A 19069-nucleotide genomic window follows, 5' to 3' on the forward strand; every position below is an offset into this window, starting at 1 on the left:
GTATCATCATGTATCATGTCCACTATGCTGGTAATGGTGTCCCAGTCAAGCCGGTACAGGGTGTGGATCTGCTCTGGTGTGAGGTTGAAGGGGGTGGCTCTGATGCGGGGGATTGGGGGCTGCCGGCGTGGTAATGGTGGCTGCACCGGTAGGGCATGCTGGGCCTGTCTCACCCTCCTTCTCCTCCTGTGTATCCTCTGTGGTGGGGGTTGTGGTTTTTGTAGTTGCTGTTGTTGTAGTTGCTGCCTTGCAAGCAGGGCCTCCAGCTCCAGGAATGCTGCTACAATTGGTATCATCTTGGTGTGGGAGGGGGTGTGGTGTGTGGGTGTGCTCCTTTTGTGCTGTGCCAGGCTCCATTGCCTCCACCTGTGCTGATTGAGTGCACCTGTTCCTCTTGGAAACACTGCTCAGAGTCCTTAACACCTGCTCGGCGATGCCGGTATTTACTCCATGGCGGTAAGGTACTTTGCGGTCTTGTGGAGGCTGTTTTTTCCATGTCCGCTTTACTTGGGATCAGCTCCGGTTTACGCCATGCCGCTAATTACGGCATGGCGTGTCGGGCGCGCGCCACTAAACAGCTATTTACGGCATCGTACTTTACGACGCCGTAAATAATGGTCTGGTGGGTCAGAATGGGCCGTAACGGGAAACGATGCCGGTAGTCCTTTACCGGCATCATTTTTCCCTTACCACCCAACTCGGAATGACCCCCATTGTGTTTAAAGAGTATATATATATATGGTGGAGGAGGCTATTCCCAGACATTGGACATAAAAATATCTTAATCAGTGTTTTGAAGAGGAATAACCAGATCATTGTAAGGTGGAATCAAACTGCCATGGGCCACAACCAGAACAGCAGTCTCTTCAGAGGAAGCATCTCATCCAGACCAGGTTGACAGATGTGTGAATGGCTCCCTCAAGAAGGTGCAAAAAGGTGCATGAAATGTAGACTTTGGTCTGAACTGCACAAAAGCATTCAGGACTCCCATTAAGTGGAAAAGTTTGCTTCAATGTGACAGGCTGAAGCTTACAAAAGTTGCTATATTGGCTCCTTGGCCTTACAGAATAATCTAATATTTTAGAAGAAAATGGCCATTCACCCATCCACCACCCATCCCCTAATCCCTCTATTCAAGCATTCACTCCTCCTTTTAAATCAGTCCAGGTTGTACAACGTAGCCACTTTCCCACTATTCGCTTTCCGATATTCTGCACCATCTGCTTTCAAGTTGCTCCTCCCCTTTCCGGTACTCATGGGCTATGTTGTCCATCTGAAAAACACTAACCATCATCCTTAACCATATAATAATGCTGAAGCTCAACACAACCATTCAGTTGAATGGCTGAGCCTCTGGCACCCAGAAAAGCCCTCACTGTAGTAGTCATTTCTGACCCACCACAACCGACACTTCAGGACCTAACACTGCACCATTGCCACAATCCTCAAATGTACTATGATGTATCCCTTTCCCTTCAGGGCATTTGTATTCCGTCTCCTTAATAATTAACGCCCTCCCTAGCGCAGCTGCTGCCACACTCTTCAAACAGACGGTGTACCTGCCCATTCCCTGTTAAGATCCTATTTCACCTTGTGCAGTTCTCTCCCCTGATCTCTGCCCCCAATTTCCCTTGCCCAAAGCTTCATCTGCATTGTGGCCATGCCCAGCTCCACGTATCACCTAATATGAAACGTTTTTTCTCTTTGAACATATGTTATTCATTGTCTCTTCAGTGCATCATTTACCCCCTTGTACCTAACCATTGCTACTGGCACCACACGCCCCCACTAACATCCCCTGATTCACTCCAAGTTGTTTCCCCACTGCATATGCATTTATTACCACAGAATCCCCATGTGCCTTCTCCATCATTAGCAGTGTTGCTCGTACGTAATTCCATGTTCTTTGTCTAAACACAAAACCCCTTCACCCATATATCCTTGTGAATCCACACACATTCATTCTGAAATTCTAGTATTCCTCTTTGCTGGACCGCACACTTAACCAGTCCATGCCTGCAAGTCCATGCTGCTATCTTTCCCCCTGCTCAACTGCATCTGTGAATACAACACTGAACCCTCCTCCTGATTCAGCACACACCCACACCCAAGTACTGCACTAACCTCAATGTTGTCAAATATTCCTTTATCCTCCTCACACTTCCACATACACCCTTTTCCTTCGCCTTTCCACAATCATTTATCTCCTTACCCTGATGCTTCCCTGCTCCAAAGCAGTCCAGAAAGAGAGGATCTTTCTTACTTATGCGCCTTACATGGTAAGGAACTCATAGTCGCAACAGTAAAGTCAGACACAAGTGATCACAGTTCAAGGGTGCTTATTAAACTGGATATGCAGGTTGAAAAAATGCATAATCTAAACCTAAAGCTAAAATGGGAGTCAGCTACAACCATAAAATGCAAAATATGGCAGTCCTAGAGGCGTTGCGCCAAATAAAAGGGCCGATAATAAAACAAACTATTGCCAGTCCGTACAGCTAAATACAAAAAGAGTGTGGGATAGGATTCACAAGAAAGAAAATAAGTGTTCACAAATGATAAGTCAGGGTGGGTTGACCAGGGGTCTCCCTCCCCCACGTTTTGAGCACGGAACAAGGTGGGACTCCAGAGCAGAGCACACTCTCGAGCTTTCCCAGCACGAGAAGACAGTTCTATTCTCCACTATCAGAACCATAGAAGTCTCTTTTCTCTTAAATGTCTCTTACCTTCGAGGACCTGATGTATTCAAAAATAACAAATCAAAGTTCCTTTTTAAATGGACGTTGGGTGATGACTTTTCACCGCTGGATCCCCCTCTTCCGGGCTTCGACCTGACTTGAACGTCTGCGTCGGGTTCACTACGGCTTTCCTTGCATTCATGAGTCTTAATGTCTTTTTAAACAGTTTACTGTGGACATCCCTCTGTCGGGTTCACCTTTGCCAACACACTGTTCCTCTGGACTTTAGGCTTTGCTGCTTTCCATCAGCATCCCTCTGTTGTATTCACTCTTGCCAACTTTTATCAGTCAATTTCATTTACTTTCTTGTGAGTTGGGATTTAGTTCCCTAAGCTTTCCAACTTCTGCCGGTCAAAGACTTTCGACTGTACAGAGGATTTTACTAGAACCCTGTATGACCACTTTCATCCCTTTCTTGCCCAGTTCCCAAGGCCTTCTGGTAATGTTAGTTTCAACAATAGGGTAATTGCCCAGAGTTTCTCGAGTGAGCACCCCCGTGGTGCCGGACTCTTCTGCAGCTGGTTTTCCCCTCTCGTATCAACAGTTCTTTGTACTTTTCTACAAATAGCCGTTTGCTACTTTGTTCAAAATAGTGCAGTTTCTTATTGCTTCTCCCTTCGACTCACCAGCTGTGTTGAACCGCTTGGCCTCTCTTGTCTCTGGAGTCAAGGCCGGTACCACTGTGACAAGTGTCTTTCCCTGGCATGGTTGTCAGCAGGGGAGGGCTCTGTGTACCGTTGACACCTGCTGCAACACATGCTGGCTATTGTTCGCGGTCTTACGATTCCTTCCACTGAGGTTTTGCAGGCTTGGGTTGGAAAGGGCAAGGTTGCGTCTCTCCTTGTCACCCTTTTGGTTCTCACGGCCTTTCTCCTCCACTTGAATTGCAGTACTTGGATAGCAGAGCCATTGTGCAGTCTGCCTTGCTCATAATGTGCACTTGTGATCCACCTTTTATCCCCGTGGGGAAGGGAAAGGGCTGTGAGGAGTATGCAAGTCTAGTCAATTTCCTGACTTGTGCTGACCCTTGTATTGGGACATGTCAGGTAAATGGCTCCGGTGTAAGTCTGTTGTCTTTTGTGGTGTGCAAAAGTGTTTGTGTGAAGAAAGGGGGAGCAGTGTTTCGGAATATCCTATGAGGTAGGATGACTAAAAGGAGTTGGAAGAAGGGGGATACCGCGTCTCACCCGTCAGTGTCCCACTTCCACTCCCTGAGGACCCCCATCCAAGTGATCCTCCCTAACTGGTCCACCCCCAGGAAATGGATCCAATAGTGATGGCTGTGTCCTGGCCACCTGGATGACAGATCCCTGGGGACTAGTTAGGGAGACACCTTCAGGTTTCTCACATACTCTTGTTCCATGTGATGTAGCCACATTTGTTTCACAGGGGAACCGGGAAAGAAAATCTACATTTCCCTGGTCTTTTCCTTTTTGGTGTTCCACAGTGAAACAATAGCATTGTAGGTCTAGAAACCGTTGCATGGCCAGAGGGTTGGAGTATTTGCATTGGCTAATCCAAACTATGGGTGAGTGGTCTTTAACAAGCGTGCATTGTTATACTAATAGGTAGTACCTAAGATGGATAATAGCCCACTTGATGGCCATGGCCGTTAGTTCCAACACACAGTAATTTCTTTCAGGTGAGAACAGTTTGTGACTGGTGAATAATATGGGGTGTTCCAATCCCTCGCAAACCTGGGACAGGGTGGCTCCTAACCCTGTAATTGAGGTATCTGTCTCTACGACACTCTCTTTAGAGAAGTCGACTCCCTTCAGCATTGGGTTCTGGCACAGAGTCTCTTTCAAGGTGTTATAACATATCTCATCCTGCTCATTCCAATGAAGTTTCTGGGGTTACGCATTCTTAAGTTTATCTGTCAGCCGGGTTGTTTTGTGCAAAAAGTTGGGGATAAACCTACGGTAATATCCTATTAACACGAGAAAAACTCTAAGATCTCTTTTGGTCTTGGGAGTTGGTGTAGCTAAGATGGATTTTACCCTCTCATGTTGGAGCTGTACATTTCCATTTCCTACAAAGAAGCTAAGGTATTTTACAGCTGATTGTGCCAATTTAGCTGGATTAGCAGTTAGGACAACGTTTCTGAGGACTTTCATAATGGTATAAAGTTGGAAGAGATAGTTCTCCCAAGTCTTACTATAAATGACGATATTGTCAATATGAGCTCCACTGAAATTGGAATCGGTTTGTAGGATTTGATCCATGAGGCATTGGAAATTGGCTGGTGCACCGTATAGACCGAATGGAATTACTGTAAATTGGAATAGTCCTAGAGGCGTTGACAATGCAGTCTTTTCCTTATCTGGCCTACATCCAGAACTTGACAGTATCCTTTAGTTAAATCTGAGGTGACTAGAAAGGTGGCTGCTCAGAGTTCATCAATTAGGTCATCAATGCATGGCATGGGATAGGCATCAAAGTCTGAGATGGCATTAACTTGACGGAAGTCTATGCAGAATCGCCAGGAATGGTCAGGTTCACTGACCAACACGCTAGGAGAGGACCATGGACCTGAGGATGGTTCCATAATATTGGCTTTCAACATTTTGTTGACTTCCTCGATCACTATCTGTTTATGGGCTACTGCGAGTCTTTACTTTTCCGTCTTCTAATATAGTGGTATGTACCCTTCACTCTTCCTGGTTTTTCTGAGTATACATCAGGAAATAAGATCACTACATCTTCTAGATCTTGTTGTTGTTGGATAGATAGCTCGGAAGGAATTAAGTCAAAGTTGTGTCTTCGGGAGCCAGACCGGCTAGTACTTTGGCATGGGTGGCTGACGAGTTCCCCTTCCACTCCTTCAGGAGATTTATGTAATACAAATGTACCTTCTGTTTTCTGTTTGGTTGGGCTACTTCATAAGTACAGGTTCTTGTTCATTCTACTATCTCATAAGGTCCATGCCACTTGAAGACAAGTTTGTTTCCTGAGGTGGGTAAGAGTACCCAGTACTTTCTGTCCTATGGAGAAACATCTTAAATTCACTTGTTTGTCATAAGCACCATTTGTTGGCGCTAGACCTTTTGCATGTGAGATCAAACTAAGTCTTGGACCAATTTCATGTGTCTCACATTCTGGTGGCGGTTTGCGAGATGGGCTAGGGGCCTCTTTTCATTCTTCTCAGGTTTCCTGAAGAATGTCCAGGACATCTCTGGGCTCTCTTCCATAGAGCAATTTGAAAGAGAAACCAGTGGAAGCCTGGGGGATTTCCTCACTGCAAATAGTGCCCATGGGCTCATTCGGTCCGAGTCTTTCCCATCCTTGTCTAACAATATCCGTAAAATTTGTTTTAGGTTTTTATTGAATCTTTCTACCAAGTCATTGGATTGGTACACAGATGTTTGTTAGGTGGCAATATTGAGTAGCTCCTTGATTTCGGCCATAAGCAAACTCATAAACTGTGAACCCTGCTGCTTAGTATTTTCTTGGGAAAACTGACCCTGAAGTAATATGGTAGAAAATGTTTAAGCATCTGCTGGGTGGTATTATTTTGCATTTGGAATGCCTCGGGATATCTGGTTTTATAATCCACGATCACAAGGACATATTTATTGCCTAATCTGGATGTCTCTAGAGGTCCAATTATGTCCATACCAATTCTTGAAAAGGGCAATTCTATGATCGACAATGGGTTCAGAGGGGCAGGTAATAGGATGTGCATGCTGGTCTTTTGAAAAATGTTGCACTTCTGGATGAAAGTTTTTATATCAGCGTGGATACCTGGCCAGTAAATCTTCCCAGTAATATGCGCTTGGGTTTGAGATTATCCTAAATTCCACCCCAGGTTAGATGGGAATGCACAATTTCCAGCATGACCTTTCTGTGCCTTTTGGGTATTGCCATTTGTGTTTATACTAAACATTCCGTAGAAGTTTCACCTCTATAAAGAAATCCTTGCTTTAAGAAGGAAGAGGGACTCACTTTGTCTAGGTCTTCTTCTTCTGGATTTGCTTGCAGAAAAGTTTCAGCGAGAGCTGGTTCATTTCGCTGGGAGAAGGGTAGGTCGGGATAGATGTGGGCTCTTCTCCCTTCCTTTCTTTGATGTTAAGAGTTTTATAAGCTTCTCTAAAGCCCAAGTTACCTCTCTCTGTTTTATGTGGCTCACTTTCTTTAAACTGAGGAAAAAGAGCTCTTTCCAAAAGTCCCTTGGCAATTTGATCTCCCCGACATACCTCAAAAGGGATCTCACCATGATTTTGTAAGAGACCCTTCACATCTTCCTGAAAGTCGGGATCAATAATGCCTGTTAAGATGTCTATCGTGGACTTTCACGCTAGGTCAGATTTTGGGCCAATCGAATGTAGCTCCCAAGAGGAGGCATCAAAACCAAGTCCGTAGGAATCATTCCTCTTTTCCCAGGGGGGATAATAGCTTCCCTGCTGCTACAGATATCAAACCCTATTGATTCCTTGGTGGTGATGGAAGGGTTAGAGGCTCTCTTACTGTCATGACCCTTGCCCCTGGCCCTCACTGGCAAGTCACCCTTCCAGTTAGGGCCAGGTCAAATGCCTTAAAACCTCATCCAAGACTGTCTTGGAGTCAGTCCTGTCAGCTTTGGCGCCAGGCTCATAACCATCATGAAGACCAACATTAGAATGGGACTATTTACTTGGGACTATTTAACTTGGGGGTGTTCAGCCAACATGGAGGCACACACATGGCTCAGTTAAAAGGAACTGAGCTATGCGGTCTAGTCTTTTGGCTGTGGCAAGCCTGGGTCTACTTTACCTGGTCTACTGTGGGTGTAGCAGGCCTGGGACTATTTTACCTGGACTACTTTACCTGAGACTATTTAAACCACACCCAAACAGCAGAACATGCTTTGCGTTATTCGACTGTGGGCAGCGTAACACTCACCGTGTCCAGTTCTTTGATGCCAGCTTACCAGAAACCAAGGACCTGCAGAGAGAGAAAGAACACTACGAAACTTACCTGGAACAGTATCCTGTCTTCAATCCATCGCTGACTTCAGTTCTACTCACCTGAAGGTACGAACTCCATCATCCGGCACATCATGCATCCTGGGATACCATAACCTAGAAAGAGGAGAAAGAAAGACAGAATTAGTAAGCGTTTACTCACGTTTCCTCCTGAATGAAGAAAGCCACAGAAATCTTACCTGGGTAGTCATCTCCTGGTCAGTATCATTGCACATTACTCACCGGACAGCATCACGCACACCGCGCTTTCGCCTACCGGCTCATGCTCACCTACAAACTGCATGACAAAACCAAAATACCTTTCCATACCTAAAAGGAAAGAAGCAAGACATTATTATTCGAACTAAGAGGAACATAAGACCTGCATATAAAGACTGTAAAGCAGCAAACCTATGGAGTCGCAGCAGGCTTGGATTCCCACAGGGGGGCTTGCACCAGTGAAGTAACTTGGTTGATGCTCGCCCCCCACATCTACGCGCCCCTGCCACGAGGAGCAGGACGGAGAATCCACCTTTTACAATATCAAAATGAGGAGCAGGCCCAAGGGGGAGGAAGGATTTGAGGCCAAGGGAGGTGGGAAAACATAAAGACAATCTGGTATTGAATACAGCTTTCCTATATTGCAGACCCATCTTTAACCAGAGGCCTTACCAAGGGACCGGGAGAGGGTTCGAGAGAACAAATCATCCAACCAGGGCTGGGTGGCGTCCCCGTGGATTCCAGGTGAGCGTAACAGAATGAAAAGCCTCATAATATTATCCACCTGGGCGTCATGGAGACTTTATAGACTGACCAGTTAGTTCAGTTGTTGGGACAATTACGCGCCGAAGTACATTCAGCCAGACAAGAAAGCAACGCTCTTAGGAGGGATTGATTGTTACTAAGGATTGTACCGACAAAATAAGCAGACAATTACCCATTGCCTGGTAACATTCCGCCAGCACCTGTAACAACTTCTTCCACCAATCCAGTACAAATAACTGTTCCTGGGGCAGTTCATTTAGCTCCACCTGAAGGATTTACAGGGGACCCCAAGAAGTAATCAACGTTCATATACCAGTGTCATCTTAATTTCCTTTGCAGACTTGGGGCTTTTCATAATGACCAAGCGCGGGTTGCTTTTGTCTTGTCATATCTGAGTGGCAGTGCTGCGGATTGGTCGGTAGCATTGGTAAGTCAGGATAACCCGTTATTACATGACTTTGGGGGGATCCATATGGAAATGGAAAAACTCTTTGCTCGTCATACCCAAGGCCAAGCATTAGACAACAAACTTTTGTCACTCCGTCAAGGAAATCTATACTTAATTACACATATAGCAAAATCTAACAGACTAGTGGTTGAAGCTGGGTGGCCTGAGGAAAAAAGGACCACACCATTTCATCGGGGGCAACGAGGGGAATTAAAAGATGTCCTTGCTCAAGTGGTTTACCCACCTAAAGACTGTGGAGAATTCATCAACCTTGTGGTGCAATTAGATCACAGATTAGATCACAGATTACAAGACCGGAAAGCGGACACTCGAGCTGTGTATGTCCAGTCAAAGGATAATGTTCCACGTACATTGGAAAACACGGTAGAACTCATGCAGATAGGAGGTGTACGGCCCCCTTTAACTAAAACTGAAAGAGACAAGAGAAGGCAACAGCAATTATGCCTATATTGCAGAAAATCAGGCCACTTCCTCAAAGAATGTCCAGTGAAACCACCAAGGAGAATTGTTGGAGCCACAGAGAAGGAAGATAATAACAAGGAGTCGGAAAGCTACTAAGCCCGGCAAGTGTAGAGGTCTGCTTGTCGAGCGAGAAGGATGAGCCACAGACCTCAAACTTTGCATTACCAATAATTTTGATCAATCACCAACATCCGTCTGGGATGCATGCTGTCGAAGCATACATAGACAGTGGAGCAGTTGGGAATTATGTAGACCAAGATCTGACAGCAGAAATGGGGCTTCCCTTATGCTTTAAGTCAACTACTGAAAAAGTTACTACTGTTGATGGGACAGAAATAGCTTCCGGACCAGTAACCCAATGTACAGCAGCACTAACCCTACTGTGCCAGGATGGACACCGAGAATCTATTGCATTCGATATCATCAAAGCTCCTCAGTTTTGACTAATCTTAGGGATTCCATGGTTGGTAGCTCACAACCCTCTAATAGATTGGCGTGCCAAGAAGTTGGTCTTTTCGATGATTGTGCTCGCACCTGTTATTACCAAAAAAAGGGGAAAACAGACTTATGTACATCTGCTACTCCCAGTACGGCGGCGATTGTATTAGGTGTGACTAGTACTCTACCAAATGAATACCAAGATTTTCAAGATGTGTTCCAGAAAGAACAAGCCAATACTCTACCACCGCACTGGCCCTACGATTGTCAGATCGACCTCATACCTGGTGCGCATCGAATCTATGCACTTACTGAACCAGAAAACCTCCATTTGAAATCTTATCTTGATCAGTACCTGGCAAATGGATTTATCCGCCCATCTAAATCACCGGCAGCAAGTCCCTTATTCTTCGTACCAAAGAAGGAAGGAGATTTGAGGACTTGCATCGACTATGGCGCATTAAACCAGATCACAGTAAAAACCTGTTATCCACTGCCCCCGTTTTCTAAATTATTGGATCAAGTCAAAGACGTCCAAATCTCTACCAAAATGGACCTTGGGGGGGCGTACCATCTTGTTCGAGTGAAGAAAGGAGACAAATGGAAAAACCGCCTTTCATACCAAATAAGGCTTGTATGAATACCAGGTAACGCTCCTGCTGCATTCCAACACTTTATGAATGATGTTTTGCGGGAGTTAATCGACGTTTGTGCCCTGGTTTACATTGATGACATCTTAGTGTATTCTGCTACAAAAGAAGACCATGTCAGGCATGTCCGCTCCGTCCTTACTAAACTCTGCCAACATAAACTGTATGCTAAACCCCAAAAATGCTCTTTTCCTGTCATTGAAGTGGAGTTCCTTGGTTTTATCCTCACACCAAAAGGTATCAGAATGGATAAGCACAAGGTAGATGCCATTCTGAACTGGCCGTCACCAACTTCAATTAAAGGAATCCAGAGTATGTTGGGCTTTGCAAACTTTTACTGCCGATTCATCCCAGATTTTTCCCAAATAGTGCATCCAATTACATCACTATTGAGAAAAAACAATAAAATGTTCCATTGGACCGAAGAAGCAGAGAAGGCCTTTCAAGAACTTAAGAAGAAATTAACTTCTGCTCCAGTTGTACGGCATCCACGCCCAGACCTCCCTTATATAGTTGAAATAGATGCCTCTAGCATGGCTATGGGAGCTGTTCTCTCACAAAGGGACCCAGGAACTGGCCAGTTACACCCTGTGGCCTTCTGGTCACAAAAATTCTCACCTCCTGAACTCAACTATGCTATCACAGACAAAGAACTCTTGGCTATAAAATCAGCTTTAAAGGCATGGCGACACTATCTCCTTGGTGCTAGACATACTGTCAAAGTCATAACTGATCATCGAAACCTACAATAACTAAAACAGCAAAGGCTCAATCATCCCGTAAACTGTGGTGGGCTCTTTTTCTTTGCTGAATATGACTATGTGATCACCTACCGGCCAGGAGTCCGAAACGGAAAGGCTGATGCCTTGTTCCGCATGGGTGTTGATGAAAAGGTATACATAACTCCAGATCCAGTAGCCATCATCCAGAAGACAAATTTCTGGGTCTTACGACAACATTGATACAGGCTGAACTCCAAAACAAGATCCAACTCTTAATGGATCCCACTTTCTCACAAGAGTGTTGTACTGAAGGAGAACATTACACCATTAAAGACCAGTTACCATATTTTAGGAACAGTCTATACTTGCCAAGTAAAGATTTAGAAGAGCAGATTATTTCGGGTTATCACGACTCCCTGATTGAAGGTCATCCTGGAATTGCCAAAACTCTAGCTAAAATCAAATGAAACTATTTGTGGCCCACATGGTATAAAGACATCATACAATGTATCCAATCTTGCGGTGTGTGTGCACAAAACAAGTCCCAAAAGCGGAAACCAGCTGTTCTTCTCTAACCATTGGGAATTCCTCCCGCACCATGGCACACACTGTCCTTTTATTTCATTACAGATCTACCTCCCAGTCAAGGTTTCAACACCATCTTAGTAGTTGTAGACTTGTTCTCTAAAATGGCACACTTTGGTCATTTCAAGGGTCTTCCAAATGCATCCAATTTAGCAAAAGTATTCCTGGAGGAATCCATACGGCTACATGGCTTTCCATCGTTCTTGATCTCAGATCGAGGTAGTCAGTTCGTATCCAACTTCTGGAGGAAAAGCTGTTCAATGGCCAAAATTGACATTCGACTATCCACAAGTCACCATCCTCAAACAGATGGCCAACAGAAAGAACAAACCAAACCCTCGAGCAATACTTACGTTGCATTTTACATCAAGTGGAAAGAAATTGGAAGGACTTGTTATGGGTAACTGAATATGCCTATAATAATTCATTACATTCCAGCACTGGACAAACCCCTTTCTACACTATATATGATAGACATCCACATACTTCAGAATTGGAACTCCCAACCCCTTTGGAAATGCCAGCGGTTAAAACCCTACATATGACTATTTCCCATGCCCTCAAAGAAGCAGCAGAACATTTACTGCAAGCCAAGAACAGACAAAAGAAATTTGCTGCCTAACATCGTAGTAAAGCCCCCGACTATCAAATTGGAGACAAGGTCTTGTTAGCATCAAAATATGTGCCCATAAAAGGGACTCGGACCTTTCGTCCCGATATCGGGGACCTTATTCTACTGAATCCAAAATAAAAACAGTGGCAGTTAAATTAGCGCTACCACCCACTATGCAGATTCATCCTGTGTTTCACGTAACACTCCTTAAACTGGTACAACCCGGTACTGGGGTTACAACACCACCAAAACCACTATTTGTTTGCCAGAGAACCAGAGTTTGAAGTAAAGGATATCCTAGACTCAAAATACACCAGATCCAAACTCTACTACTTAGTCGATTGGAAGGGATACGGCCCTCAAAACAGATCATGGGAACCTAGTGAATACATCCATGCACCTCACTTAATTTGTATTTGTATTTGTATTTATTAGGTTTATATAGCGCTCTATGCCAAAGCGCTGCACATTTTAACAACAGGGTATATTTAACGATAACAAATTAACAGTAACAGTAGAAGCAAATAATAATTTAGAATTTTGAATCAGACCAGGAAAACAGTATGTAGAGAAATTAGAGACAGGGGGAGGGGAGAGTAGTGGAGTAGAACTGTGAGGAAGAGGGAGGGATGGGTAGGAGGAGGAGAAGGGGAACAGGAGGGGTGAAGCGGGTGTGGAAGGAGTGGAAGAGGGTGTGGAGGGAGCTGATTAAGGGGAAGAGGGAGAGGGTGGGAGGGGGGAGTGATAAGGGGGTGGGGAATCATGGCAGAGAATGGAGAAGGAGAGATTTAAGGGAGGTGCAGAATGAGGTAAAGGTAGGAATGGAGCAGATTGAGAGAGGTGGGGATTTCCAGTGGAGGGGAGCTAGGAGCTGGAAGGAGCGGAAATGAGAGGAGGCACAAGGCGAAGGAGGAACAGTTAGAAGGAAGTGGTCAGCGGAGCAAAGGAAGCGAGAAGGAGTGTAGAAAGAGAGAAGGGAAGAGAGATAAGGGGGAGCGACATCATGGAGAGATTTGAAGACTAAGCAGAGGAAATGAAATTTAAGTGGTAGTGAAAGGAAAGCCAGCCAAAGGAGGATAGGGAAGCAGAGATAGAGTCACGGGAGGTGAGGAGACAGAGGGTACGGATGGCAGAATGGTAGATGGATTTGAGGAGGGCAGGATGTGAAGTAGGTAGACCATAGAGTAAGGAGTAGCAGTAGAAGAGGCGAGAGAAGATAAGGGAGGAAATTAAAAGTTTAGTGGCATGGAAAGTGAGAGAGGGGCGGACCTTGCGAATATTATAGACGTGGTAGTGACAGGCGCGAGAGGTGAGTGAGATATGGTGGGAAAAATTGAGAGAGGAATCAACGTGAATGCCTAAGTTGCAAGTGTGGGGGGAGAAAGTAAGATTAGAGGGGGGAAAATGAATAAAAGGAGGAGGAGTGGGAGGGGAAGGGAGTTGGAGGGGAAGAAAACTACTTCAGTTTTGTCAGAATTAAGGGAAAGGAAGCGAGAAGACATCCAGTTTTTAATTGCAGTAAGAAAGGAAGAGAGTTTGAGGTGGAGGTGAGGAGAGAAGGAAGAGAAGGAAAGAGAGCTGCGTGTCGTCGGCATAGAAATGGTTAGAGATGTCAAATGAGGAGATAACAGGGGCAAGAAGGGAGGTGTAGAGTGAGAATAGGAAAGGGCCAAGCACTGCGCCTTGGGGAACTCCGTATTCCAGAGGCTGGGAAGGAGAGGAGCGGCCTCCCCAGGAAACAGTAAAAGAGCGAGAGGAGAGGTAAGAGGATAGCCATTTGAGTACAGAGCCTTTGAATCCAAAGGAAGAGAGAGTGTTGAGAAGAAGGGGGTGATCAACAGTGTCGAAGGCAGCAGAGAGATCAAGAAGAATAAGGACAGAGGATTGCTTAGAGTGTCGAGCAGTGAGGAGGGAGTTAAGGATGTAAGTGAGGGCTGTTTCAGGAGAGTGTTTAGGGCGGAAGCCAGATTGAGACGGGGGAAGGAGAGAGAGATTAGTCACAAAGGATGAGAGCTGAGAGTAGGCGAGGCGCTCAAGAAGTTTAGAGAGGAATGGGAGGAGTGAGATAGGATGGAAGTTAGAGGTGATCAGGGGATCTGCAGAAGGTTTCTTCAGAATAGGAATGATGGTGGCATGCTTGAAATCAAGGGGAAGGTGGCAGAGGAAAGGCAGGTGTTGAAGAAGGAAGTTAGGTAGGAGATAAGAAGAGGGTAGATCTTAGGAATAAGAAGGGAGGGGAAAGGGTCAGTTTGAGCAGACGAGGGGTGAGTTTTGGAGAGGAGGATGGAGACGTCAGAAGGGGAGACAGGGGAGAAGTCGGTCATGCAGGTTGCGGGGGATAAGGGAGAAGGGGCAGGGGGGAGTAAGAGGAGGAATTTATCTTTTGCTGAAGGGCAAGAATCTCGGAGAAGTTGTTTGCAAAATCAGAGGGGGAAAGGGTTGAGGGATCAGGGGTTGGGGAGAGAGAAGATCAGAGAGAGTTCGGAAGATTCGACGGGGGTGGGAGGTTTGGGATTGAAGAAGGTTAGAGTAGCAGGAGCGTTTTCCCGAGGAGAGGCAAGAGTCGTAAAGGGAGTGGTAAGAGAAGTAGGAGGTTTGGTTGGAAAGCGAAGGAGATTTGAGCCAGAGTCTCTCAAGACATCGGAGGAGACATCGCATGGAGAGGAGTTGAGGAGAGAGCCATGGTTGAGAGGGTTTCCGAGTTGGACGGAAGAAGGAAAGCTGATGGAGCAGATCGAGTGAGGAGGAGATAGAAGAGGAGAGAGTAGAATGTGCCTCATTGGCCAATAGTAAAGAGAAATCTTGAAGAGAGCGGAGAGAAGAAGAGCAAGTTTCAAGAAAGATGGAAGGGTCAAAGCTACAAAGGTCACGTTGTGAAAAGATAGAAGGGGAAGGCTTAGGAGAAGAAGGAAGGGGAGTAAGGGAGGAGAGTAGAGCATGATCAGAGAGATAGAGAAGAAGTGTAGAGACAGTAGAAGAGGGGTAGGAAGAGTTTAAGATGAGGTCAAGAGTGGAGCCAGAGGAGTGAGTAGGAGAAGAAGGAAGAGGGGAAAGAAGGTAGGAGTCAAGGATGGATGAAAGGGGAGAGGAGTGAGTGGGAGAAGGGGAGTGAAGATTAAAGTCACTGAGTTCAGTAAGTGGAGAGGGAGAGGGAGAGATGAGAGAAAGGAGGTGATCGAGGTCGTCATAGAAGGAAGAGAGAGGGCCACGTGGTCAATATATGATTAGGAAGGAGATGGGGTGATGAGAGGAGAAGGATTTGTAAAGATACTCGAAAGAGGGGAAAGATGGAAGAGATGGAGAGGAAGGAGAGGAAAGGTATTGGGGTGGAAGAGGAGTTCAAGACCTCCGCCACGACCAGTAGGACGAGAGATATAGGAGAAGGAGGAAGAAGAGGTGGTTAGGGAAGCTGGGACTGTGGTGTTGTGAGGAGGGATACAGGTTTCAGTAAGACAAAGGAAATGAAGGTTGAGTCAGAGGAACATGTCTAGAACTGCTGTGGTCTTATTACACAGGGATCTAGCGTTCCAGAGAGCAATGTTGGTGAGGAAGGAGGGTTGGACAGTGGGGGGGGGTAGAGAAGATTAGAACAGTGAGAGAGAGTAGGAGTCGAACAAGAAGAGTGGGGGAGGGGATTAAAAAGGGGAGTGGGCATGAGGAGGAGGAAGAAGGAGAGTAGGAGAGGACAGAAGAGGCGGAGAGGGGGAGGTGGTTGGGTGAACGGTAAGGAGGCCGGTGGGGAATAGTTATGTTCAAAAGCATAACCAAGAGGGAGAGATAGGGAGGAGAAGGATAAGAGGTAGGTAAGGGAAGGTGGGTGTAGAAGAAGGAAGGAGGGGGGAGAAGGAGCAGTGGGGATTCTGACCCTGTGGTTCACTGACCCGGTAGCAGAGGAGGGGAAGTAGTTACAGGGAACAGAGACTCTGAAGGCAGACAGTTCAGTGAGGTCTGAGGAGCTGGTAGGGGGGCAGGAAGGAAAGAGGTCCGGAGTCCACACTGGGGCCAAGTTGGGGCCAGCTGGGGTGGGGCACTCAGTGGAATGGGCTTGCCTGTGAACAGAACAGTTAGGACCAGAGAGCTGGCAGAAGAGGGGCTGGAGGGTACAGAGATCCGGGCTATACTGGGGGCAGGGTTGGGTTCAGCTGAGGTGGGGCACTCTGTGGAATGGACCTGCAAGTGGAGTAGGGCACGCAGTGACCTTGTGGATAGAGCAGGATGCAGAGGAGGGCTAGTAGAAACAGGGATCATGGGACTGGGATGAGGACAGATTAGTGAGGACGAGAGAGCAGGCAGTTGAGGGGCTGGATGGAGCAGTGGTCAGGAGGGCGCACTGGGCCGAGTTAGGTTCAGCAGTGGAGGAGCACTCTGTGGAATGGACGCCCGGCTCATGAAGGAGGGGGCAGTGTGTCAGCAGTCAGGGGAGTGGGAATGAGGATAGCAGAGGAAGGGAGGGAGGACCAGGATGCCCACGCAGGAACTGAGGAGGACTGCCAAAGAGCGGCCCTCAGTGGCAAGGAGTGGGACAGGGGAAGGCAGATGAGGGGAGCTGGTGGGCACAGGAGTCCAGAATGCCAGCACAGGAGCTGAGCAGGGAGAGGCACAGAAGGGCACTGAAGTTTGGAGTGCCAGCGGAGGATCTGTGTAGGAGGAGGATCCGAGGGGCACTGAAGTCCAGAGTGCCAGCGCAGGAATTGCGTAGGAAGAGGCAATATAGGGCTGAGCTGGAATTCAGTCTATGATAGGCCTTCAAAGCAAAGACAACACAGACATGAAGAAAGGCAGGCTGACACACCAAAGTCGGGGAGTCAGACACGGAGAAGGACTGGAGGGCTCAGAGGACGGAAGAGCCTGCGACGGAGTTGAGTGGGAAGAGGCCGCGCTGCTCCCCTTGCTGTCCCCAGCACCAATCCAAGGCGGAGAGAGGCTAGCTAGACGGTGGAGATGGAGGACTGAGGCAGAGGAGGCCGCAGAGGGGGGCCAAACAGGAACTACAGAAGGAACAGTCAACTAGGCTGGCGGAGGCTCAGTAGCAAATCCAGTCGTGAATGTTGCAAAATGTTGGGACTCCGGCCCGAACAAGATGCACAGTACCTGACCAGTTCCTGACCAAAGGAGAAGGATGAGAAAGTAGAGGGGCAGACAGGAGGTCTGAGGGATGAGAGGCCGGATTGCGTGGTCTAGCTGGGAACAGACCGGGGAAAAATGCAGTGGTTCACGCCATGGCCATCAGCAAGCCTAGGCACGAGATGGAGGCGGGAAGTCCCTGCGGATGACATTGCGGAGCAAAACCCAGTAGGGAATGAAGCAGAATGTAGGGGCTCTAGCTCGACCCAAGCAAGATGCACAGCACCCACCGCAGTGCGGAGGGAGTTCCTACTACTGCAGGCAGGCGGTCTGATGAAGAAGAGGCCGGATAGCGTGGCCAAGCTGGGAGCCGCAGAGGAGCCCACAAAGTAGATACAGGCTGCGGGCGGCAATACAGCTGGGTGGCGGGCGGCGATGCAGCAGCAGAGCTTAGAGGGGGTGTCAGGAGTAAGTGCAGTGGCTACGCCAAGGCCCGCTGGAAGCCCAGGCGGGAAATGGGTGGCGGGCTGACCCCATGGATGACACTGCGGAGGCCGCGCAGGAGCTGGGCTAAGACTGAGCAGAACATTGGGGCTCCGGCCCAGCGAGATGCAGAGCACCCACCTTGGCTATGCGGTCTAGTCTTTTGGGTGTGGCAGGCCTGGGACTACTTTACCTGGACTACTGTGGGTGTGGCAGGCCTGGGACTATTTTACCTGGACTACTTTACCTGAGACTATTTAGACCACGCCCAAACAGCAGAACATGCTTTGCATTATTCTGCTGTGGGCAGCGAAACACTCACCGACACTCACCGTGTCCAGTTCTTTGATGCCAGCTTACCTGAAACCAAGGACCTGCAGAGAGAGAAAGAACACTACGAAACTTACCTGGAACAGTATCCTGTCTTCAATCCATTGCTGACTTCAGTTCCACTCACCTGAAGGTACGAACTCCATCATCCGGCACCACATGCATCCTGGAATACCATAACCCGGAAAGACGAGAAAGAAATTAGCAAGCATTTACTCACGTTTCCTCCCGAATGAAGAAAGCCACACAATTCTTACCTGGGTAATCATCTCCGGCCAGTATCATTGCTGGAACATTATGGCGCTCGGCGAGGAACATTGCAACCTGCAAGGAGAGAAAAGACACAGGTTAGCAAATAAAAGGTGAAACAGCGCCACGCATTGTGCATTACTCACCGGACAGCATTGCGCACACCGCGCCATCGCCTACCGGCCCATGCTCACCTTCAAACTGCATGACAACACCAAAATACCTTTCCATACCTAAAAGGAAAGAAGCAAGACATTATTATTCGAACTAAGAGGAACATAAGAACTGCATATAAAGACTGTAATGCAGCAAACCTAAGGAGTCTTAGCAGGCCTGGATTCCCACAGGGGGACTTGCACCAGTGAAATAACTTGGTCGCTGCTCGACCCCCACATCTACGCGCCCCTGCCACGAGGAGCAGGATGGAGAATCCACCTTTTACAATATTAATGTAAGGAGAAGGCCCAAGGGGGAGAAAGGAATTGAGGCCAAGGGAGGTCAGAAAACAAAGACAATCTGGTATTGAATCCAGTTTTCCTATATTGCAGACCCATCTTT

Source organism: Ambystoma mexicanum, chromosome 7q (genome assembly GCF_040938575.1).
Source record: "Ambystoma mexicanum isolate Mex_15411 chromosome 7q, UKY_AmexF1_1, whole genome shotgun sequence".
NCBI classification, from domain to species: domain Eukaryota; kingdom Metazoa; phylum Chordata; class Amphibia; order Caudata; family Ambystomatidae; genus Ambystoma; species Ambystoma mexicanum.